General features: G+C 44.3%; 1 protein-coding gene across 2 annotated transcripts in view; it reads left to right on the top strand.

The window, feature by feature from the left end:
- Positions 1-25045, top strand: part of ANXA7 (annexin A7) — an 835753-nt gene that overhangs the window by 557351 nt on the left and 253357 nt on the right. The window lies entirely within an intron of this gene.

Here is a 25045-nt window from a genome sequence, read left to right as displayed (position 1 = left end):
GAGCGTCACGCTACGGGTTGCAGAATAAAACAAAGCGTGTTCTGCAGTCAGGGTGTGGTTTCTATAGTCCAGGTAAATTAGTACCAGGGAAAGTAGTCCCAGGCCTGCCACACCCAACACACTAGACCGCATGGCTTGGTTCTTAGAACTAGACTGTGTGGGTGCCTCCATGTTGGATTTAAAGACCCATGTACATAAATGGGACCTAGTTTGAACAGCCCTTCCTTCCTACATATGAGCCTGGTGCCAAAGGCGCCAGGACTGGCTCCAGGACCCCTTTAGCAGTGGTTTTAAGGCACTGAGTTCTGGTGGGAGCCTGCTTGTGGCACAGCTTGTGCCCCCTCACAGTGATCATGACATCATTGGAACATATGTGTATGGTACTTCTGCAATATAAGGACATTATTTGAAAGTACCACAAAGAGTGGGCTCAGGGGACAGTGGGTAAACTGTTTGAACCATGGCCTGAAGAGGACACATATGAAAATAAAGTATTAGAACATATGCACATGTGTTTGTCAACATGAAGGAAAGCAGTTGAAAAATAGGTAGAGCATACTTGTATTGTGGTAATTTATATAGCGCTATGTCCCCATTTGTATGGCTTCAAAGCGCATTGTGGTTGGAACACCCTCAGGTGTCAAATTCCAGGTATGAGAAATGTTAGTTTACGCAAGATGCGTGTGTGCATTCTGTCAGCGTTAGGACTTAGGAGGGCTGGCTAGGCTTCACTAAGCAGAGGTCGGCCACGTGGGTGGGGGCTGTTGGTGATTAAGGCAGAGTGCTAGTGCAGGACATCGATATGTGTCCAGCTAGACAAAATTTGTCGTAGGTTGTCAATGTATACTAATGGCAGAGGTATTGAGGCACGTCAAGGGTTTCAGTGCGGACGGCTTTGCTAGCCGCTAGACCAGATTTGACATAGCCGTAGCTGCATTCTAGGGTGCATGGTTGGGGAGCTGTGCCTGCGGCATGTGTCCACAGGTGTGGTGCGATGTATACGTATCTTAAACTCTGAGTTTATCTTCGATGCCGCTTTCCTAGGTCTCCCAAGGCGATTGACTGGTCTCGCAACCGAGAACCACCTAGATTTGAGAACTTGAGCAGTGGGAAAATGCCTACGTTTGAGACACAGTAGTAAATGGAAGAACGCCTAAATAAGAGAATCAGCAGTAAATGGACAACCACCTAGATTTGAGACACTTGAGCAGTGGGATAAACCCCTAGATTTGGGACACAGCAGCAAATGGAAAAATGCCTACATTTAGAAACTGCAGTAAATGGAGCAACACAGAAATTTGAGACTCAACTTGAGATATTTGAGCAGTGGGATAAACACCCAGGTTTGGGACACAGCAGTAAATGGAGTCATAGTCATAGTCACTTGATTTATGGAAAATGTTTGTAGAGGAAGAGAATGTCCCTGAAAATGGTAATGAGGGATCCAATCGGGTGCAAAGTCAGGACACCGCCCCACCCCTTTATGGGTCCTATAGCCTGCTGTAGGATACACTAACTTCAATTTCACACCCCCAACCAAAGACACAAAGGAAAAATTATGGAAACCCAAGGACCGCACCAGAGATCCATTGATTTTAGAAATCGAGAATAAGGCTTGCTGTCAATTAGAGGCAGCATTACAGAAGGCAGAGGAGTAGCTAGCAAAAGCAGCACAGGGGAAAGGGGAGGGGCAGGGTGTGCCAAGAAGTACAGATCAATGGAGGGTGAGACAAATTATTTTTTTAGATTGATAGTGAAGCTATCGAAGATCCCAGTTTAGGGGAACCTATAGGGGGTCCACAAGATATGGATGTGTGTAACCACAGTATAGACTATGACTCTGTATGTACTGACAGAGAAGTAGAGCACCATGAAGGGTGTGGAGACAGAGGACCTGCAAGGAATAACACCACAGTGACATAGGCTTAGACCATGGCTTGGCCGAATGGCCATGGAAAAGGGTAAGAAACGAGGTAAAGTATTACAGTATAAAAAGCGAGCAACACAGTTCCTGTTGCTTCAGAAGGGGCTGGCAAGATATTATGTACCCTGGGCCCACATGGATAAGTCAACGTAATACATACTTTGCCCTCTAGCCTGGCTCCCTGAATGACTCTTCTTCCCTCTGACATTGTGTTTTGTCTTCCTTCCAGGAAGGGGTTAACTAACTTTGCATTGGGGGTTGCCAAAAGTACTTACCTGCTTCACAATATTTGTGTGATCTCTTGTTTTGTTCTAATAACCTTTTTCTTTGACATACTCCTAAGTCTGATTCGAAATGCAAAGAGTAATATATTAATGTCACCAGTGTCCTAGTTACTAAAGTCACCTGAGTGTGTAGGAAGAGTCTGTGCGCAATCCCAAAAGGGTACCAACTGATTTAGAAATATTTAGTGTGTGTATTTTGTAGGGTATTTGTGTGTGACTACTATATTGCCCCCCTACGAAGAAGGCTTACTCCAACTGACTGTTAAATACATTAATCATTGTTTAATCACAAAACCTTGTGATTAAGAGTTTATTTGAATACTTGTCACTGTGAATCTCTGTGTAACTCCCCTACAGCTCACATTGACCCCTCTTGAGATAAGCCTGGCTGCTTAACACGCTACCAACCTGTGTAGTACAGACTTATACCAAAGGTTGGGCTCCTATTGCCAAGAGGTCAGGGTTGTTGTAGTGCACCCAAAGGGTACTGCATACAATCTTGCCTAACATCGGACAATCACTGAAGTTGATGCTGGTCAGCTGCAGGTGCTGCGACGGCTGCTCATCCTCACAGGCGTCTTGGTTGCAACGATCTGTCAAAAACCCACAGGAGCAGCTATCACTACAAAATACTGAATCCCACCCACTATACGCTTGAGAGAAAATAACCCTATGATGTGTGATGTCATCACGCGACATGCAGCCATTTTGTGAGGACAGGCAAAGTGAGGAAGCAGGCACACAACAAGCGATTCTGCTCCTCCTCGTCCCAGTGGATTTCATAATTATTTTTTTTTTTTCTCATTGAAAAAGCCTGACAAGCACACATCGGAGGGAAATGAGCATAAGAGTAATACAAATAAAAGTGTGGAGTAACAAGAACAAGAAACAAGACAAAGAAACGGAATACTGTTCATAGGAAGGAAGCAGTCAAGATGGTTGATTGTGGTGGGGCTGGAGACATGTCTATACACAGTGTCCCCCACCTGCTATGTTTTTGCCTGAAGTAGACGAGCCTGTGTTGTCTTGGAAGACATGGCTAAAGACTTTTATTATGCCAATGTTGTGTGTGGCACAAATTACAGTGTTGAAAGAAAGAAAGCGTTATTTTTGCATTGTCTGGGTCCAGCTGGCCGGAGAAATATGAGGATCTGCCAGATCTTACAACTGCAGACTGTGGGAATATGAACGAGTATGAAAAATGCATAGGGAAAATGAACAAACATAACGAAAAGAAACGGAGTACCATTATTGAACGATATACATTTGGAAAGAGGACACAAGAAGCAGGGGAGAGTGTTGAACAATATGCAACATTTCTCAAGAAATTAGCCAGAACCTGCAAGTTTGGTCAACAGTTGGAAGAGAGATTAAGGGATCAGTTCATGTTAGAATATAATAGTGCCAAGGTTCTTGAAAGACTGTGGGCTGAGGATGATCCACCCTTAGATATAGTTCTACTGATTGCCAAGGAGGTGGCGCATATCGAACAGTGCGTTAAGACTGTAGAGGACAGGGTGAAGGAAGTCTTGGTGAAATCAGAGCCAGCTGTCATTATGCTGCAAACTTGAAAGAGGATATTGTAGGCAGTGTGGGCAATTCAAATCCCAACATGAGGAGAAAGAATGATACGAGAGTACCCGCATTAACGAGGTATAGCAGAGAAAATCGTGATTCAAGAGAAAAGATGAGGTCGTGGTTACAATCGGGGCTATAGCACAGAATTTCGCTGAGGCCAAAGCAGCCAATGAGGGAGAGGTTGCATCAGAACATGCTTTCGATGTGATAGTCCATCACATTGGGCATATAGTCCTGACTGTCCTACTTTACGGATAATCTGTAGAAATTGCAATGGGAGAGGCCATCTATCCAAATGCTGCAGGAGTAGAGAAAATAATATGAATTGGATTGGGAATGAAGACAGTGATGAAGGGGAGGAATGTGTGTTGGCAATTAGTGGTGCGGATGAAGAAGTGGATAGCCCAAAGACCATCATAATGGTGAATGGAAAACTGATTAAGATGGCAGATTCAGGGGCCAAGTATACACTTATTTCAGAAGTTGTGTTGGACCAGAGTGGTTACATGAAGTGGACATTAAGCCCAGATCCTATGGGGGTGCAAAAATTGAGATCATACGTTGGTTTAAGGCTACGCATGGGTTTAAAGACAGATCGGCAGAAGGAAAAGTGCATGTCTCAAAAAAGGGAGCATCACCATTACTGAGTTGGGCACACCAGCATTTCCTCAAGGTACGGCTGGATGCCAGTGCGGAGGAATCAGTATATGCAATTGTGTCCGCTGATATGGACAAAGGAAAAGTGAGAAGGGAGATTTTTAGTGATGGAATTGGGTGTGTCAAAGATTTCACACACATTATTCAACTGAAGCAAGGGTGCAGGCCTGTGGCACAGAAGCTAAGAAATGTGCCAATAGCTATGAGGGAAGAAGTAAGAAAAGAAGTTTGCAAGCTGGAAAACCAAGGGATAATAGAAGGAATTGATGTTGCAGAGTTGGGTGTTGCCACTCATAATCGTGAGGAAGAGCTCAGGGAAAGTGCAGGTGTGTATTGAGCTGAGAGCTTAATAAATATATCGTCCCAGAGAGACATCCAGTGCCCAATATTCAGGAACTGCTTTCAACTGTGGGGTTTGCCTAAGTGTTTTCTACTTTGGATCTCACTGCTGCCTATCATCAGGTAAAGCTACATAAGGAATCAAGACATCTGACTGCTTTTATCACACCGGAAGGCTTGCAGCAATATCGGAGGATGCCCTTTGGATTAATTTCAGCGGCCTCAGTGTTCCAGAAGATAATGTAGCGGATATTCAATGAGGATGAAGTTGTAATTTTTTTCTCAAGATGCTATTCTTAAATATGAGGACACTGTAGAAGAACACAACAGAAGGTTCAAGAAGGTTTTTAACAAGTTGTATCATGTGGGGATGACACTCAGCAAGGAGAAGTCAAAGATTAACAGAAAAGAAATTGAGTATTTAGGACATGTTATATCAAAGGATGGTATTGAACCGAAAGCAGAGTTGACACCTGCAATTGAGGATATGGCCACTCCCACATGCAAAGAACAACTCAGAACCTTTTTGGGCATGTCTGAGTATTGCTCGAAATTTGTACGAGGTTTCTCAGATCACACAGTGATGCTTCGAGATTTGATGAAGATGAACAAAAAATGTGCGTGGAATGAAGAATGCGAAGAGGAATTTCTATACATCAAGAATGCTTTGAAAACAGCACCAGCATTGAAGAATTATGTGTGGGAAAGACACACGGTGATAACAACGGATGCGAGTAATGTTGGGTTGGGAGCAGTTTTAACACAGGTACATGAAGGTGAAAAACAGGTCATGACATTTGCGTCACGCTTACTTAAAGGGACGGAGAAGGCATATGCAACGATAGAGATGGAAGCCCTTACCATAATGTGGGCAGTGAACACATTTAGAAGTTGTGTGGGGAATACAATTTGAAATGCATACAGACCATAAACCGCTTGTGGAGGTGTTTTCTACCAAAGGCCTGGATAAAGTGTCAGGCAGAATAAGGAGATGGGTCTCCAGGCTGAAAGAATTTAATTATGAGATAACGTATATTCCTGGTGTGAGGAACTATGCAGCAGACTGTCTGTCAAGGATGACCAATTGTGAGAAAGATGTGGATGAAGAGGAGAAACAGTGAGATCTACAGTACGGCCATATCCAAAGCAGGAGTAGACAGTTGAGATGAGTAAGGATGCCAAAATGGTGTTTATGATGGAAAATCTGGATAAAAGTGTTGTGCAAATGAACAGAGTTCGGGAAGTAGGAGTTGAAGGTTTTTGGGGTGTGAGGGATGAACTATGCATCCAAGATGATTACCTGATGAGAGGTGATAAACTGATACCCCGGAGGGGATCATGAGAAGATTATACAACTGGGACTTGAAGGCCATCAAGGCATTGTAAGACTAAGCACAGGATAAGGAATACGTATTGGTGGCCGGGATGTGATTGCAAATGGAAAGAAACATCAGAAACGGTATCCTTTGCAATAACTGTGATAAGGGGTGCATGGGTGAAAGGTACCCTACGGTTTTGACGGTTGTACTGGACAGTCCTTGGGAAAAGTTAGCTATTGACATTCTAGGCCCTGTGTGGAGTGAAGGCTATCGGACTTATTGTGTAGTGATTATTGACATGTTGACAAGATGGGTGGAGGTGAAGATGTCGAGTGTGTCTACGAGAGGGGTTGTTCAGTTCTCGGAAGAAGTGTGTGATCGTGAGGGTTATGCAGAGGAGATTCTGACTGATAATGGGACCCAATTTACTTCTAAAGAGATGGGGGAGTAGCTCAAGGGGAACTCCCTCACACACAAAACCAGTGCCATATATCATCCTCAGACCAATGGCATTGTTGAGAGGTACAACATGGTGATAAAGGAAGCGATCAGATGGGCTTGGTCCAATGGGAAGGATTGGAAAGAGGTGGTGAGGATGACAATTGTGGCACATAGGTTTAGCCCGCACAGTACAACTGTGGTATCTCCTTTTGAGCTCACTATGGGAAGGAGAACTAACACCAAACTCTTTCCGGGATGGTTGAGTTGAGTGGAGTGATGGGTACGAAGTTGACTGAGTGATGTAGAAGGAAAAGCCAGTTTAACAATAAGGCTTTGCAAGACAACTGAAGGTTCAGAGCAGCTAAGGTTCCCTAGGTGGGATGCTGGGTGAGGATCAAGTTGCCAGAAGTGTTAAGAGTTGGTGGTGGTAAATGGTCAAAGCCCATTGAAGTGATTGAGGTTTTCAACATGCAGTAAGAACGAAGGATGGGTGAGTTTGGAATAATTGTAGAGTGATGGTCATGTCTGGTAATGCCAATGTGAGGGGTGATGAAAGAGTGTGCAAAGACAGTGCATGTCTGTCAAAGGAGGACAAATTGCTGGAGGGTTTTAGGCAGAAGGTATACAACACCGCAGGCCTTCACCTCAAGCAAGCTAATGCAGATGCTGTTCTCGCTGCAGCTAATCAAAAGCTATGGTGTGAAATAGCGGACTTCTTCTCTCAAGATCTCCCCTTGGAGAGTCAACTAGCATTTAAGTCCGGGTTATGAGAAGCTAGACTCGTGGCACAGGATATGCTGGAGGCCTCGGTCGCCCATATCGACTCCGCCAGCAGGGGCATGTACTTGGGGGTGGATATTAGGCATACGGCATGGATGCATGCAGCCAGGTTTTCCATGGATGTCTAAAAACGCTTTGTCGATCTGCCCCTTGAAGTCAAGCTCTTCCACTAGTCTACCCACAAAGAACTAAATAAAAAGAAGTAGTTTTACAAAGGTAGCGGGCGCCCCTCTCTCGCAAGAACAGACATGATAACCTGTTCAGTGGTTATTAACCACTTGAGAGTTCGCAGCCACTGCTTTTACTCACTGTGCCTTTCACAGATGGGAAATATCCATTTGCATATCAGTCTTTGTCCTGCCCAGGGGCAGTCCAGCACCGAAATACAATGGCAATTCCAATCTGAACGAGAGTACCACCAGCAACCCCATACACGTGTTTCACCCTTGTTGGGGATCATCAGTGAGGTGAAGCTGATGCCTCTCGAAGCACAGTGAGAGGGAGACCACGTCTGGTTGCCCCCAGGAGACCTAGGGTTACCAATCCCAGGTTCCTTAACAAATAGTTTTACAAAGGTAGCGGGCGCCCCTCTCTCGCAAGAACAGACATGATAACCTGTTCAGTGGTTATTAACCACTTGAGAGTTCGCAGCCACTGCTTTTACTCACTGTGCCTTTCACAGATGGGAAATATCCATTTGCATATCAGTCTTTGTCCTGCCCAGGGGCAGTCCAGCACCGAAATACAATGGCAATTCCAATCTGAACGAGAGTACCACCAGCAACCCCATACACGTGTTTCACCCTTGTTGGGGATCATCAGTGAGGTGAAGCTGATGCCTCTCTAAGCACAGTGAGAGGAAGACCACGTCTGGTTGCCCCCAGGAGACCTAGGGTTACCAATCCCAGGTTCCTTAACAAATAGTTTTACAAAGGTAGCGGGCGCCCCTCTCTCGCAAGAACAGACATGATAACCTGTTCAGTGGTTATTAACCACTTGAGAGTTCGCAGCCACTGCTTTTACTCACTGTGCCTTTCACAGATGGGAAATATCCATTTGCATATCAGTCTTTGTCCTGCCCAGGGGCAGTCCAGCACCGAAATACAATGGCAATTCCAATCTGAACGAGAGTACCACCAGCAACCCCATACACGTGTTTCACCCTTGTTGGGGATCATCAGTGAGGTGAAGCTGATGCCTCTCTAAGCACAGTGAGAGGGAGACCACGTCTGGTTGCCCCCAGGAGACCTAGGGTTACCAATCCCAGGTTCCTTAACAAATAGTTTTACAAAGGTAGCGGGCGCCCCTCTCTCGCAAGAACAGACATGATAACCTGTTCAGTGGTTATTAACCACTTGAGAGTTCGCAGCCACTGCTTTTACTCACTGTGCCTTTCACAGATGGGAAATATCCATTTGCATATCAGTCTTTGTCCTGCCCAGGGGCAGTCCAGCACCGAAATACAATGGCAATTCCAATCTGAACGAGAGTACCACCAGCAACCCCATACACGTGTTTCACCCTTGTTGGGGATCATCAGTGAGGTGAAGCTGATGCCTCTCTAAGCACAGTGAGAGGGAGACCACGTCTGGTTGCCCCCAGGAGACCTAGGGTTACCAATCCCAGGTTCCTTAACAAATAGTTTTACAAAGGTAGCGGGCGCCCCTCTCTCGCAAGAACAGACATGATAACCTGTTCAGTGGTTATTAACCACTTGAGAGTTCGCAGCCACTGCTTTTACTCACTGTGCCTTTCACAGATGGGAAATATCCATTTGCATATCAGTCTTTGTCCTGCCCAGGGGCAGTCCAGCACCGAAATACAATGGCAATTCCAATCTGAACGAGAGTACCACCAGCAACCCCATACACGTGTTTCACCCTTGTTGGGGATCATCAGTGAGGTGAAGCTGATGCCTCTCTAAGCACAGTGAGAGGGAGACCACGTCTGGTTGCCCCCAGGAGACCTAGGGTTACCAATCCCAGGTTCCTTAACAAATAGTTTTACAAAGGTAGCGGGCGCCCCTCTCTCGCAAGAACAGACATGATAACCTGTTCAGTGGTTATTAACCACTTGAGAGTTCGCAGCCACTGCTTTTACTCACTGTGCCTTTCACAGATGGGAAATATCCATTTGCATATCAGTCTTTGTCCTGCCCAGGGGCAGTCCAGCACCGAAATACAATGGCAATTCCAATCTGAACGAGAGTACCACCAGCAACCCCATACACGTGTTTCACCCTTGTTGGGGATCATCAGTGAGGTGAAGCTGATGCCTCTCTAAGCACAGTGAGAGGGAGACCACGTCTGGTTGCCCCCAGGAGACCTAGGGTTACCAATCCCAGGTTCCTTAACAAATAGTTTTACAAAGGTAGCGGGCGCCCCTCTCTCGCAAGAACAGACATGATAACCTGTTCAGTGGTTATTAACCACTTGAGAGTTCGCAGCCACTGCTTTTACTCACTGTGCCTTTCACAGATGGGAAATATCCATTTGCATATCAGTCTTTGTCCTGCCCAGGGGCAGTCCAGCACCGAAATACAATGGCAATTCCAATCTGAACGAGAGTACCACCAGCAACCCCATACACGTGTTTCACCCTTGTTGGGGATCATCAGTGAGGTGAAGCTGATGCCTCTCTAAGCACAGTGAGAGGGAGACCACGTCTGGTTGCCCCCAGGAGACCTAGGGTTACCAATCCCAGGTTCCTTAACAAATAGTTTTACAAAGGTAGCGGGCGCCCCTCTCTCGCAAGAACAGACATGATAACCTGTTCAGTGGTTATTAACCACTTGAGAGTTCGCAGCCACTGCTTTTACTCACTGTGCCTTTCACAGATGGGAAATATCCATTTGCATATCAGTCTTTGTCCTGCCCAGGGGCAGTCCAGCACCGAAATACAATGGCAATTCCAATCTGAACGAGAGTACCACCAGCAACCCCATACACGTGTTTCACCCTTGTTGGGGATCATCAGTGAGGTGAAGCTGATGCCTCTCTAAGCACAGTGAGATGGAGACCACGTCTGGTTGCCCCCAGGAGACCTAGGGCTACCAATCCCAGGTTCCTTAACAAATAGTTTTACAAAGGTAGCGGGCGCCCCTCTCTCGCAAGAACAGACATGATAACCTGTTCAGTGGTTATTAACCACTTGAGAGTTCGCAGCCACTGCTTTTACTCACTGTGCCTTTCACAGATGGGAAATATCCATTTGCATATCAGTCTTTGTCCTGCCCAGGGGCAGTCCAGCACCGAAATACAATGGCAATTCCAATCTGAACGAGAGTACCACCAGCAACCCCATACACGTGTTTCACCCTTGTTGGGGATCATCAGTGAGGTGAAGCTGATGCCTCTCTAAGCACAGTGAGAGGGAGACCACGTCTGGTTGCCCCCAGGAGACCTTGGGTTACCAATCCCAGGTTCCTTAACAAATAGTTTTACAAAGGTAGCGGGCGCCCCTCTCTCGCAAGAACAGACATGATAACCTGTTCAGTGGTTATTAACCACTTGAGAGTTCGCAGCCACTGCTTTTACTCACTGTGCCTTTCACAGATGGGAAATATCCATTTGCATATCAGTCTTTGTCCTGCCCAGGGGCAGTCCAGCACCGAAATACAATGGCAATTCCAATCTGAACGAGAGTACCACCAGCAACCCCATACACGTGTTTCACCCTTGTTGGGGATCATCAGTGAGGTGAAGCTGATGCCTCTCTAAGCACAGTGAGAGGGAGACCACGTCTGGTTGCCCCCAGGAGACCTAGGGTTACCAATCCCAGGTTCCTTAACAAATAGTTTTACAAAGGTAGCGGGCGCCCCTCTCTCGCAAGAACAGACATGATAACCTGTTCAGTGGTTATTAACCACTTGAGAGTTCGCAGCCACTGCTTTTACTCACTTTGCCTTTCACAGATGGGAAATATCCATTTGCATATCAGTCTTTGTCCTGCCCAGGGGCAGTCCAGCACCAAAATACAATGGCAATTCCAATCTGAACGAGAGTACCACCAGCAACCCCATACACGTGTTTCACCCTTGTTGGGGATCATCAGTGAGGTGAAGCTGATGCCTCTCTAAGCACAGTGAGAGGGAGACCACGTCTGGTTGCCCCCAGGAGACCTAGGGTTACCAATCCCAGGTTCCTTAACAAATAGTTTTACAAAGGTAGCGGGCGCCCCTCTCTCGCAAGAACAGACATGATAACCTGTTCAGTGGTTATTAACCACTTGAGAGTTCGCAGCCACTGCTTTTACTCACTGTGCCTTTCACAGATGGGAAATATCCATTTGCATATCAGTCTTTGTCCTGCCCAGGGGCAGTCCAGCACCGAAATACAATGGCAATTCCAATCTGAACGAGAGTACCACCAGCAACCCCATACACGTGTTTCACCCTTGTTGGGGATCATCAGTGAGGTGAAGCTGATGCCTCTCTAAGCACAGTGAGAGGGAGACCACGTCTGGTTGCCCCCAGGAGACCTAGGGTTACCAATCCCAGGTTCCTTAACAAATAGTTTTACAAAGGTAGCGGGCGCCCCTCTCTCGCAAGAACAGACATGATAACCTGTTCAGTGGTTATTAACCACTTGAGAGTTCACAGCCACTGCTTTTACTCACTGTGCCTTTCACAGATGGGAAATATCCATTTGCATATCAGTCTTTGTCCTGCCTAGGGGCAGTCCAGCACCGAAATACAATGGCAATTCCAATCTGAACGAGAGTACCACCAGCAACCCCATACACGTGTTTCACCCTTGTTGGGGATCATCAGTGAGGTGAAGCTGATGCCTCTCTAAGCACAGTGAGAGGGAGACCACGTCTGGTTGCCCCCAGGAGACCTAGGGTTACCAATCCCAGGTTCCTTAACAAATAGTTTTACAAAGGTAGCGGGCGCCCCTCTCTCGCAAGGTTACCTGGGGGGCAACCAGACGTGGACTCCCTGCTCACTGTGCTTAGAGAGGCTCAGCTTCACCTCACTGATGATGCCCAACAAGGCTGAAACACGTGTATGGGGTTGCTGATGGTACTCTTGTTCAGAGAGGAATTGCCATAGCATTTCGGTGCTGGACTGCCCTTGTGGGCGGGACAAAGACTGATATGCAAATGGATATTTCCCATCTGTGAAGGTACAGTGAGCAAAAAGCAATGGCTGCGAACTCTCAATGTGGTTAATAACCACTGAACAGGTTATCATGCCTTGTTCTTTCGAGAGAGGGGCGCCTGCTACCTTTTTTGTATTTTTGAAAGGAACTTGGGGTTGGTCACCCTAGGTTACCTGGGGGCAACCAGACGTGGACTCCCTGCTCACTGTGCTTAGAGAGGCTCAGCTTCACCTCACTGATGATGCCCAACAAGGCTGAAACACGTGTATGGGGTTGCTGATGGTACTCTTGTTCAGAGAGGAATTGCCATAGCATTTCGGTGCTGGACTGCCCTTGTGGGCGGGACAAAGACTGATATGCAAATGGATATTTCCCATCTGTGAAGGTACAGTGAGCAAAAAGCAATGGCTGCGAACTCTCAATGTGGTTAATAACCACTGAACAGGTTATCATGCCTTGTTCTTTCGAGAGAGGGGCGCCTGCTACCTTTTTTGTATTTTTGAAAGGAACTTGGGGTTGGTCACCCTAGGTTACCTGGGGGCAACCAGACGTGGACTCCCTGCTCACTGTGCTTAGAGAGGCTCAGCTTCACCTCACTGATGATGCCCAACAAGGCTGAAACACGTGTATGGGGTTGCTGATGGTACTCTTGTTCAGAGAGGAATTGCCATAGCATTTCGGTGCTGGACTGCCCTTGTGGGCGGGACAAAGACTGATATGCAAATGGATATTTCCCATCTGTGAAGGTACAGTGAGCAAAAAGCAATGGCTGCGAACTCTCAATGTGGTTAATAACCACTGAACAGGTTATCATGCCTTGTTCTTTCGAGAGAGGGGCGCCTGCTACCTTTTTTGTATTTTTGAAAGGAACTTGGGGTTGGTCACCCTAGGTTACCTGGGGGCAACCAGACGTGGACTCCCTGCTCACTGTGCTTAGAGAGGCTCAGCTTCACCTCACTGATGATGCCCAACAAGGCTGAAACACGTGTATGGGGTTGCTGATGGTACTCTTGTTCAGAGAGGAATTGCCATAGCATTTCGGTGCTGGACTGCCCTTGTGGGCGGGACAAAGACTGATATGCAAATGGATATTTCCCATCTGTGAAGGTACAGTGAGCAAAAAGCAATGGCTGCGAACTCTCAATGTGGTTAATAACCACTGAACAGGTTATCATGCCTTGTTCTTTCGAGAGAGGGGCGCCTGCTACCTTTTTTGTATTTTTGAAAGGAACTTGGGGTTGGTCACCCTAGGTTACCTGGGGGCAACCAGACGTGGACTCCCTGCTCACTGTGCTTAGAGAGGCTCAGCTTCACCTCACTGATGATGCCCAACAAGGCTGAAACACGTGTATGGGGTTGCTGATGGTACTCTTGTTCAGAGAGGAATTGCCATAGCATTTCGGTGCTGGACTGCCCTTGTGGGCGGGACAAAGACTGATATGCAAATGGATATTTCCCATCTGTGAAGGTACAGTGAGCAAAAAGCAATGGCTGCGAACTCTCAATGTGGTTAATAACCACTGAACAGGTTATCATGCCTTGTTCTTTCGAGAGAGGGGCGCCTGCTACCTTTTTTGTATTTTTGAAAGGAACTTGGGGTTGGTCACCCTAGGTTACCTGGGGGCAACCAGACGTGGACTCCCTGCTCACTGTGCTTAGAGAGGCTCAGCTTCACCTCACTGATGATGCCCAACAAGGCTGAAACACGTGTATGGGGTTGCTGATGGTACTCTTGTTCAGAGAGGAATTGCCATAGCATTTCGGTGCTGGACTGCCCTTGTGGGCGGGACAAAGACTGATATGCAAATGGATATTTCCCATCTGTGAAGGTACAGTGAGCAAAAAGCAATGGCTGCGAACTCTCAATGTGGTTAATAACCACTGAACAGGTTATCATGCCTTGTTCTTTCGAGAGAGGGGCGCCTGCTACCTTTTTTGTATTTTTGAAAGGAACTTGGGGTTGGTCACCCTAGGTTACCTGGGGGCAACCAGACGTGGACTCCCTGCTCACTGTGCTTAGAGAGGCTCAGCTTCACCTCACTGATGATGCCCAACAAGGCTGAAACACGTGTATGGGGTTGCTGATGGTACTCTTGTTCAGAGAGGAATTGCCATAGCATTTCGGTGCTGGACTGCCCTTGTGGGCGGGACAAAGACTGATATGCAAATGGATATTTCCCATCTGTGAAGGTACAGTGAGCAAAAAGCAATGGCTGCGAACTCTCAATGTGGTTAATAACCACTGAACAGGTTATCATGCCTTGTTCTTTCGAGAGAGGGGCGCCTGCTACCTTTTTTGTATTTTTGAAAGGAACTTGGGGTTGGTCACCCTAGGTTACCTGGGGGCAACCAGACGTGGACTCCCTGCTCACTGTGCTTAGAGAGGCTCAGCTTCACCTCACTGATGATGCCCAACAAGGCTGAAACACGTGTATGGGGTTGCTGATGGTACTCTTGTTCAGAGAGGAATTGCCATAGCATTTCGGTGCTGGACTGCCCTTGTGGGCGGGACAAAGACTGATATGCAAATGGATATTTCCCATCTGTGAAGGTACAGTGAGCAAAAAGCAATGGCTGCGAACTCTCAATGTGGTTAATAACCACTGAACAGGTTATCATGCCTTGTTCTTTCGAGAGAGGGGCGCCTGCTACCCTTTTTTGTAAATAAAAAGAAGACCAGCACGTAGACTTCCAAGTCCCTCACAGTGCTGGCTAAGCCGGCGGCAAAGCCCCTCAACCAGACAAAGGGCTACAGAGTTGTGAACTCCTCCCTCGCTTCCTGCCTTCTCGGACACTCTGGAGCCTCGGTGGGGAATACAAAGTATTCCTGAGGAAGAAAAAACTTCAACCAAGGTTGTTCCCACCTAGAATGGCAGAAGACCTCAGACCTAGGAACAAGGGGAAAAATAATCACAAAGTCCATCAAAAAATCCTCGGGCTGACACAAGTAAGGAAGATTTATCACTGAAATACAATCTTACTTAACAGGCAAAAGCCACTTCAGTGGCATGCCTCGTTGGCCGTCATCAGCAAGGCGACTCCTTGGTCCACGCCATCAGCTTTCTGCAAACATTACTCACTGGACACCAGCTCGAGAGCATATGCGGACTTTGGACAGACAGTTCTAAGGAATCTGTTCACTTCATCTTGGGTGGTTCATGTCCTCCTCCCAATAGCAGGGGTACGTTGTATTTGCCAATCAATGACGGCGGAAAGGGGAAGGGACTAAGGTGTAATTGAATGTTACTCACCGTAGTGACTATAATACTCCTAGTCCGAAGTCCCCTTTCCTCCATACGACCTATATCCATCCCCCTGGACATTATAAAACATGGCAATGTTCCTCGTTAAGAGCGTTCAGCGGGCAAATAGACTGAGGTGAGGCGTCGTATGCCGGGGCTTTATGGCATGCGTACGTTGAGGCCACGCCCCCGTGCATGGCATCAAATTTAAAGGCGAAGCTTTATTATTCGCCGCCAAAAGTTCTGGTACCCTCCTTGTTCCAGGGCTGCCCATCAAGGATGGAGCAAAGGGGATTTAGGACTAGGAGTATTATAGTCCCAACGGTGAGTAACATTCAATTTTTTCCTGCATCGGATTACTCACCTCTTGAACGTTGGTACATAATTCATATGCAATTCTATTTCTAAGAGTGAATATATATATATATTTTACCTTACCTGTGATTTTTATATGCTTAGTGTGTTCCTGAAGGCCTAATAAATAATTGTATTTTTATATACTGACTGACTTGAATTATTTATGGTGTTCTGTGTTCTCACTGTAGCCCTACAACCAGTCTCACACTTTTCCTGAGACTTTACTGCTCGTTCACCTACCTTGATTGGGTTTTGACTAACCTCCTAAGTGTCTTCCCTGTTTATCATAAATAAGGAGGCGGCCCAAAATCCTGCCCCCCCCCGGACACCCGAGGCACTCATTTTAGAAATTAATTTATCAGCACAGTAATACAACTACAGTGGCACTGCCAAAAATAAGGAGCACATGTGCCACCAGCCTATCGTTTTCTAGGCAAGGGGAAATTGTCCAGGTGCAAAACGTAGCACTTTATTTCATGCCCTGATAGCAAAGGCAGTTATGGCTTTCAGGGGATTTTAGAAAGAGTTTCCCTGTTAGCAAAAAGAAGTCGGGACACCAAGAAAGCAAAAAGTCTAGCAGACTACCAGAATTGGCATAAGGAGGTCCAAACTTTGATTTCCGATCTAACACTCAGAGATTTTGATATTGTAGTGCTCTTTTTGCCACAAGCGCATTCTAGATTTTGGGGCATCATCTCAATAGCAGTTATGTTCCTTAGCGTTAACAGGTGTTAGGCGAGATTGTATGCAGTACTCTTTGGGAGCACTACAATAACCTTGACCTCCTGGCAATAGGGACCCAACCTTTGGTATAAGTCGGAACGGTGTGCAGTCATAATATCAACAAAAAAAAGTCGAAAGTCAACTCGAAAAAAAAGGCCGAAAAAAAAACAAGTTGAATAATTATTTTTTTAATTTACATTTATTTTTTGGCTCTAGCATGTAAAAAAAAGGTCAAAAACGGGGGGAACCCCCCATTTCGAATAAAAAACGTCATTAAAAAAATCGATGTTATGACTATAAACCGTTGTAACACAGTTTCACAGTGGTTCTCTAAATAAACACTTATACTCAAGGTTTCTTGATAAAACAATTATTAATTTATTTCACAGTCAGTTATATAAGCCTTCTTCAGAAAGGGAGCAAAAACATGTAACACTTAAATATAGTTCAAAACACACTCTTAGTTTCTCTAAATCCGATGATACCCATTGGGGTGGCACACACACTTCCTACACCCTCAGGTGACCCAAATAGCTAGGACACTGTGGACATTGATTTACCATTGGTACATTTAGAGCAATGCTGGGTTTGGTGAAAAAGATAGAATAGAGGAATAAACCAAAGGTTAACAAATAACTCCTAAACAGGCAATTACTTTTAAACACCTTCCAAGTTACAAAGTCAGAGGTAAAGAGGAGTCTCTCGGGGAACCAGGACAGCCAATGTTAATTGCACAATGTCAAGGGGAACTGAAGATCTTCTTTTCATGTAGGGAAAAAGTCTTGCACAATGTTTTTAGAAATGTTTGTAGAAAATAGAACACTTGAAGGGCCACAAGCAGGGAGGCTTGTGAGGGCAAGGCTTTAGCAACTCTGCAAAGTAACCAAGACAGGTCTGAACTTTGAGTAAGCAAGGCTACACAACAAGAGGTAAGTTCTTAGACTTTACAGTACCTCTGGTTAGAAGAAATGGTTCTAGCGGGCTTCTGTTCCTGTACAGCTCTGCAAATCCTGTTGTTCCGGAGCCTCAGTCGTGGGGACAAGAGGGAGGACGTCTGGGGACTCATGCTCTGCAATGGGACTGTCAGCGGCAGCAATAGGCAAACTTCAATTCAGCGGTTCTTCAGTGTTTCAGCTCCTCGCTGTGGGATATTTTAACCCATTCCAATGTGCCCCACTGCATTACTTCACAAATGGTGAAAGAAACTGACAAAAATGGATGTACAAAAATCTGCAAAACTGCATTTGGGTCACAACCACAAAAGGCTGCACACCCCTGCCACACACAGTCAAAGTGGGGGGTTAAAACCAGAAACTTCACTGCAGGAGCATGCCAGTGGGCTTTCCCACATTCAACATTGAACGAAACACCAAAGGTGTGCTAAAAACCGAAAAATGCCTTTTTAAAAGGTAGCCTTGCAACCTTGAAAGTGCTGTTTTGGCGCTAGATCCATTTTATTTTCCAGTGAATCATTGAAATTAAAAGGGTATTGAAATTACAGATCATCCAGGTGGCTCAGAGGAACCGGGCCTCACTGACTGACAGCAGCTAAGAAATGTATCTCATGAAAAAACAGCCCAAAAACTTTTGTTTTCAGTTCCACAGGAAAAATGCGGCTAAAAATGGCAATATGTAACAATTTCAACTGTGCAGGCAGAAACTCCAAACAAAAGGTTGGATACATATATCCAGACTGCAAGCAAATCCCAGCACTTGAGGAAAAAACTGGTGCTGAATAAAATGGGTTTGCTGCAGAGGAAAAGCCGATGTAAAAGATTCAGTTTAAATGTGATTTTTCAGAAAGAAAGTGCAAAATCGCCTGTTTAAAGCATGTTTTGTTGAAAAGCCTAATTCTGTAAGAAAGGTCAAAAGATTGCTAAGTGTCCGAATCCACCTATAAACTGTCATTTTATATGTTTAATGAAAGATGTAGGTAAAACTTAAAGTAACCCAGTTTGGAGTCAATTACAATTCTTCTTGACAGCCTCAGCCTGGGAAAGGGGGACACCTCAATGCTGGCAGGAAAGGCTTAATTGCTGCTGGGAGGTTTTCGCATACTCGGAATAAAGGACTCATCATACTTCCGTCTGTGGCTCAAGAAAAGACAATGGCAGGCTTGAACACTCATCCCCACAGAGGAGGGGCAGGAAACTTCCCTCTTCAGAAAGAGGACCCCCACCCTGATCAAAGGAATTTGACAGCTGTTGCCAGTTGAAAGAAAAGTATTAAAAAAAAGTGCTAAGAACTTTTGGTGGTTAAATGCATATTTGTAATTAAGCTTTAAAAACCTTTAACTTTGCCACATAAAGGAGGATAAATCTGAAAGTTGGTGGTTGTAAATCTAATTTTATGCTCTTTCTTTGAAGACGTGACTGAACCTGGTACTGCATATGGAACAAAAGTTATAAAGAAACACGAATTGCGCCAAAACTATTAATGCTGCAAATGTAATATTGTATAGACGTGTTCTAGGGTTGATTGCACAGATATCTACCGAATTAGTTAAGCCAAGTCTTTTAGTAAAATTGTCAAAATTCCACAGAAAGACAAAGCCAGCTCTCACGGACATAGGAGTTGGAGGTAAATGTAACCCATAACACATGTAATATGATTTTAGTAGAGGGCATAAGTATAGAAATGTGTGTTTGTGGGAAAGTTAATTTTTGGTCCAAACCACTGTGGGAGTTTCCCAAGGCACATCATAAATATGACAGCCCTTTTTGTCTTCCAACCAGAAAAAAGCAAGTGCCTTTGACCTACCACAGCATTGTGGGAGTGGATTATGAGTCTGCCCTACCATAAACTTAGTGATGTCACTTGGCATGATTTCCGTGTGATGCTCTGTTCCTGACTTCTTCATCCTGTTCCTGACTTCATCCTGTCCTGACATCTTCTTCTTGTTCCTGAATTCTTCATTTTGACCAAGCCAAGGCCTCAGCAATTGCTGAACTCTTTCTCAACTAGGCCCAAATCCTGAAGCCATCCCAAAACTTAATAAGGGAGATAATTCTGATCCAGTGTGGTTTGCTGAGGAGAAGAAAAGCTAGATAAGCAATCCAGCTAAGGTTGGTGCTCACGTTAGTGCAATGTGCACTGAATTACTTTACAAAGCATTCGTAGTTAGTACTTGTATGTCCAATAATAATTAATCAGAAGGATTTGTGGTTAATTGATCCATCACAATTTATTTATCCAATAGTGGTATGTGAATACCAGAATTTTTCTTCATATCGATTTCTGTTACATAATCAGAATGCTCATAGCCATCCTAGTTGACTGAAAAAAATGTTGTGGTTATGCGTGCCTATGCATTTCGGAGTCTAGCTCCTTCATCAGGCCCTAAACCACATTGTATTTGTTTAATAGCATCATTTAACTATTATTCAAATACACATTAAGGTTCAAAAACAAATCCACAGTTTGAGTAGATAATATAAAAAAAGGACATTACATACCAAACAGCACATGTAGATATTTGGTGAAAAAATGGGAAAGAGACAACAAGTACACACTTCAATTAGAAATCTGCAAGTTCCATGAATGCACACAAAGTCACAATATCCAAAAAGTAAGATTCACAAATGTACTGTACCTGTCAGTCAATGGTGTCTAGTCTAAAGAAATTCATAATAAGGAAAATATATCAGTCTATGTATGGACGCATCTCTAATACTGCATATAAAAAGAGTAATTGTAGAAACAGTGTTATACCTGGTACGCAGGTGTTCAAGTTGAAGTAAAAAAAACTCCGTAGTATGTGTGAAAAAGAATACACGAACAAGGTTCAGCTATGTGTAAAAGAATATAAACTGGCTGATTACAAATCAAGTTTCTTGAATTCCCCAATCAGTATGGCTCGATGAGCCCCTTACCGTGTATCACTTCACTTGCTGTGTTCGCATCCTCGCCGATACTGAAACCCTAATGCGTTCACTTCCTTGTTTATGGTGTTGCCTAGGAGATCCCTACGTGGCTGTGTGTAGCGTCGGCCGGCGTGCCGATGCTGCAAAGCCTTGCATCCTGTATCCCCTTGGAAACAGGGGAACGGTAATGGGGGAACAACCTGGCCTGAATTCAATGCTACGATTCACAATGTGGAAGTGAACCCTTAATGCTAAATGTATGGTCAGCGTACGCTTTGTGTACGGTATGTATGTTGTGTGTTATAAAACTAAAAACAGTATAAACATGACTGTGAATGGATTGTACGTTCCGCTCAGTTCGGAATGTAAATAGGAGTGCAAATAAGCAAGTATTAACTGTCAATGTGTAAACCTGATGGAAGTAAGTAGCGGAAAAAAAGACCTATAAAATAGCGCAATAACTATGCAGGGTTCGCAATTAAGGGTCCCTGATCTGAAAAAGTGATCCTGCCTAGTAGAATACATATAAAAAAAGGTTGCAAATTAAGGGTCTCATTACAGGCTCTCATAACATAAAAAGGACAATATCATAATGATACTTTTGGAAACAAGGGTACTCAAACTTATTGGGCAGAAATTCAGTGCCCAAGAATGTACATGAATACGTGGCTTAAAGTGGACTTTGCAATTTATAGTTAAGAAGTCACAATATCATCGTTATTTCAAATTTGAGAAAATAATTAAGCATCCTCATATTGCATCATGTGTTCTTCATCGCAATTGGATCTATTATTAAGCTCGGGAACTGAATTTATGTACCATTATTGGATGTCACGTAACTGAACGCTAACATTGTGTATATTCATTGTGTATATTCATGGATATTTCACTTGCGTGGTTAAACATTACAAACGATATATATTACCTTATGCCAAGGTGCAATGGATTCTCCATATCTATATTAATCTCATGTCTTTTAAAGCAAAAACAGAAATAAAAACAGAAGCAAGAACAGAAACGGAAAACCTCTTCATAATCTGTAGGCCCCTTGGCATTTGTTTCTTACAATTAGTGTTCTGGTATGCATGAAAACTGTAGGTTAGAGGTACATCCGATTAAAAGTAACAAGACCAATGTATCTCCTCGTTGAGTCCTTTTGGGGCAAAAGTTCCTAGTCTATCTATCCAGAAGCACTCTCTTTTGTCTAACTTCCGTTGTACATTTGTACACCCAAAGGTGATTGGCCGGCTGGCTGTCCGGCAAGGACAGGCACCTTGCTGTGTGATTGACCGCTAGGCTGGAATGAATGGGAGAAACCTGCATAAAAGTCGAGGATTTTTGGATTGGAAGGCAGGGTTGACCACTGGACTAAGAAATCTGAAGAAGAACTTGTAAGGCATTTAATTAATCTATAGACTTGTCTAAACAGTAAACACGTCTACAGTCTTGAAAGGACTACATCCTAATAGGATCCATGCGTAACAATATCCTGACTTGTTTTCAAGCAGGAACTGTTTAATTTTCTGCAAATAAGTTAAATCCTGTTAAATTGTTGTTTTGTTTTCCTTTTCTCTCTTCTTGACTATTTCTTTGGATTATTTCAATTTAACTATTTTTCTTGATCTGAGATTTGTCAGTTTTAAGGATTTAGTTTTGTTAATATATACATTTACATTTTGTTTGTATATACCTTCAACAAAAATCTTGTGTATGATTTTGAATAATGTCATATGTTTTTTAATGGTTTTCTTTTTTGAAATCTTAAAATATTAAAACTTCAACTCAATCTAAGTATGCTTTCACTCTGTTGCTCCCCTCAGTGACCCGTTGGGCACTGATTCAAGCTCCTCCCTCCAAGCTTATTATTTTTCATAAACTATTGACAATGAAATTAATATTGTTTTGCTTGTGGATCTCCCTTCTTGGTTGTTAAATAATATTGAACTTGTAACAGATGCCTGCTGCAACTCCTGGACCGTTGATTTGCCAAGTTAAGCCCTGCTGCTGTGCTGAAGCTCCGAATTCGCCTCGACTAGAGAAGCCCTGCAAGGAAAACTTCTCCCTTTTGAGTTGGTGGGACCAATCAACTCCAAAGTAAGCCCATCTGGACATCCTCTCGAAGCTGGTTGCATTGCCACTGCAGTTGCCGCTGGAACCGAAGTACCAGGTAGAGGAACACCAGATTTTGTGCGTTGCTTTTAAGTTGGACCCGAGTGCTAGGAAGATCCTCCAGACTTCCCTGATGCAGGACTGACCAAGCTTGAGCCACCTCAACAGAGTTGGACCCCAGAAGCAAGGAAAGTCTGAAGTGGTATCCGAGAACTGCGGTGTTGCTATTTGCTGTCAGACGCGAGGAGCCGAAACACTGAAGGACCGCTGAATTGAAGTTTGCCCATTGCTGCTGGTGACCGTTCCATTGCAGAGCAGGAGTCTCCAGACGTTCTCCTTCTTGTCCCCATGACTGAGGCCCAGGAACACCCGGACCTGCAAAGCTGCACAGGAACAGAAGCCAGCTGGAACCATTTCTTCTAACCAGAGATAATGTAAAGTCTAAGAAACCGTACCTCTTGTTGTGTAGCCTTACTTGTTCTCAGTTGAGACCTGTCTTGGTTACCTTGCAGAGTTGCTAAGGCTTTTCCCTTCACAAGCCTCCCTGCTTGTGGCCCTTCAAGTGTTCTATTTTCTACAAACATTTCTACAAACATTGTGCAAGACTTCTTTTTACCTACCTGCACAGAAGATCTTCAGCTCCCCTTGATATTGTGCAATTTACATTGGCTGTCCTTGCTCCCTGAGAGACTCCTCTTTACCTCTGACTTTGTACTTTGGAAGGTTTTTAAAAGTACTTGCCGGTTTATGAGTTATTTGTTAACCTTTGTTTTATTCCTCGATTCTATCTTTTCCACCTAACTCAGTATTGCTCTAACTGTACCAGGGACAAATCAATGTCCACAGTGTCCTAGCTATTTGAGTCACCTGAGGGCATAGGAAGTGTCTGTGTGCCATCCCCAATGGGTGTCCTCGGATTTAGAGAAAGAGTGTGTTTTCAAGTATATTTAAGTGTTACATGTTTTACTCCCTTTCTGAAGAAGGCTTATATAACTGACTGAAATAAATTAATAATTGTGTTCTCAAGAAACCTTGTGTAAATGTTTGTTTGGATAACTGTATTGTGAAACTCTGTGTCACAACATTACTGCTCACGTTGACCCTTTTTGAGATAAGCCTGGCTGCTCGACCACACTACCAACCTGTGTAGTTCAGACTTGTATCAAAGGTTTGGTTCCTATTGCCAGGAGGTCAAGGTTATTGTAGTGCACCCAAAGGGTACTGTATACAATCTTGCCCAACAGAGACCAAACTTGGTTTGGTGCGCAGAGTAAATCTCAAGAAGGACTTTACCGACAAGAAATGTCGAAAAAAGAAGACTGGGGCCATTTTGACTACCAAGGCTGCAAACACAGCCTGCGGTAAAAATACACAGTGGTAGTAAAAAGTAAACCACTGCCACCAGCCATTAATTGTAGTAAGGGTAACATAAACATGGTACATGAGAAACTTGGCAAAGGGGATACTAAGTAACCCCTCCAGCACCCTATGGTAAGATAGTGTGGGCTGGGTCTAGAAAGTTACAAAATGTAAGTAAAGTCAATTTCACTTCACTGCTCTTGGAAACGGCAGTTTTACCAAGAGAAAGTATTTAAACCTTTAGGAAATCTAAGACTTCCCTTTACCACTGTGCTGACGGTGCTGTGTGACGCAATGCAAAGATGATGCCAATGGAGTTTGTCAGACTCCAAAGTTAAAGGAAACCGAGATTAAATCACATTAAAATTACATGGTGATTACATCCTGGGGGTTTCTAAGGTAGAAGGGAATTAACTTCAATAACCGCACCTCAGAATGCCTTTGTTTTTTTCACAATACATGTTTATGGCAAGAGAAACTGGGATTGCAACTTGATCAGTCGAGCTCATGATAAAAGGCTTGGAAGGTACATTCAGTCCTCTAGTAAAAGCAACCCTGGTGGAATTGATTCCATGACGTTTTACAAAGCTACTGGAGGGTTGGGTGCAGTGTCCATCTTATCTGTTAAAATAACTTGTTATATTGCTAGTCAGGATATTGTACAGAACAAGCTTTTTTAACATTGAGCAAATTGGTTTCTGTAGCATGCATTCTGGACAAAAAAATTAGAACACAAATAAGCGATAGAGCAAATGGAGAACTTTGCAATGTGGCAGACATGAAATTGAGGATTGATAATTCTCTTAAAGGGCAAATCTACACTGATGAATTGACCTTTGCAAATGTAGCGTAGCCTGTTTTTGTCTTGCGAATGCTACGCTCTACATTTACACAGCCAAACATATCAAATTTGCCAGTGTAATGCAAACCATAGCCTTTTTCAAATCGGTAATGGTTGTAAAGCCATG

This window comes from Ambystoma mexicanum, chromosome 8 (assembly GCF_040938575.1).
Source record: "Ambystoma mexicanum isolate Mex_15411 chromosome 8, UKY_AmexF1_1, whole genome shotgun sequence".
Taxonomy (NCBI): domain Eukaryota; kingdom Metazoa; phylum Chordata; class Amphibia; order Caudata; family Ambystomatidae; genus Ambystoma; species Ambystoma mexicanum.
The sequence above is the reverse complement of the archived record's forward strand: the minus strand, read 5'-3'. Positions and strand labels throughout refer to the sequence as shown.